Raw genomic sequence first — 1,642 nt, forward strand, 5'->3', positions numbered from 1 at the left:
ATTTCCAAAAAAATTCCATTCTGCCCCACTGTGAACTGGTAGACGGAAGGCATTGACCCCAGTCTGTGTCGACTTTTTATTTTTTCATAAATATTCTATAAATAACTCCACTTAAAAACAACTTATTTTCAACCAAATAATATTGACTTACTTTTGGAACATCTCAAACAAAAATAAGTACTTTTTCTAGTAGAATTGTAAGCACATTACTCGATGAGTTCTGGTAATTTTTCTAGTGAATTTGTAAGCAAATATTTTGCTGGGTAGGTTAGATTTTTACATATATTTCTTTGAAATGTGTTTTTTAATATATTTATTAAGAACTAGCTAATACCCGGTGTGCTTCGCTACCCTAACCAAAATAAATATATAATAACAAAAAAATTATTTATATAATTACTAAATTATAAAATTTTTCTTAAAGGTTTATTATAATTTCTTTTGATAACATATATTCCATTTAAATTCTAAAATAGTAGATTTATGATTTATTTCTTACTTGCTAAAATTTAATATATATTTTTATTCTTATACTTATGCCTTGGGATATACAATATTTTTTGGTTTACCCACTTGGGCGGGTTTTTTAGATAAAGATAATCTACATTTGTTGTTTAAACATAGTTTAATACCACGATCGGCAACTCCTATACACAGTGTTTTTTAGCCGTTACTAAATTTACACAGATTATTCACACTACTATTTTCTTTAATACTGTTTGATTTTTGCTCATTCTCGTCCAAGTTTTTTAAACGTTTCCCAGTTTTAAATTAAGACCTATGTTTAACAATCTGCCAATTCCTCTAACAATCACCCATGCCCCTTCATGAACAGTTTGTCGTAAACAATCTGGAATCTTTCCAGCACTATTCTTTTGTAACCTACCGAAGTAATGATTTTAACATAGGTCATTCATCCTTTTTATTTGATTACAAATTTATTACTTCTGAAGTCAATTTTGCAATTATTGCTATAAGAACTATAACAGAATTCCATACCGACCGAAAGTGGAATTATGTCCGTTTTTTAAATGAAGTGAAAACCACTTTTAATTTTTAAATTCGGATGAATAAAACCATTTTTAATTTTTAAATTCGGATGTTTTAAATATTTTTTTATTTAATAAATATTTTTATTAAATTAATAAAATCGGATCGGAACAATATTTTGAAACAGTTATATATTATCTTTATAAGAAATACATAAATATGTTTAATTTTGCTGCCTTTAGTATAAAAGGTCCATCCTTCAGGTTTATGTTGTATAAAATATCCCAAATAACACTTGACAAAGATAATAATTTTAATCGAATTTAATATTAGATATTCTATGAAGTTGTATTACTATAGGCCTTTAAGCTGCTAAACCAAATGGGCAGCCATTTACCCAGAAAACATGATTTGTATTTGACCAGTTTCATCTTTTTTTCTATTTTTATAAAACATATGTGCATATAACCAAAAAACCGCCTTTTTCCTAATTGGCTAGAATACCACAAAAGACTCTTCCCTTCAAATCCTCACATTGCTAAATATGCATATTAGCGATATACTGATTCATTTATTACGGTGAATTATGTACCGACATGACCAACTAAACTTTCCTACTTATGTTTTAACAGGCTTTGTTTTTGTCCATCAT

The sequence above is a fragment of the Lucilia cuprina genome, chromosome X (assembly GCF_022045245.1).
Source record: "Lucilia cuprina isolate Lc7/37 chromosome X, ASM2204524v1, whole genome shotgun sequence".
Classification (NCBI taxonomy): Eukaryota; Metazoa; Arthropoda; class Insecta; order Diptera; family Calliphoridae; genus Lucilia; species Lucilia cuprina.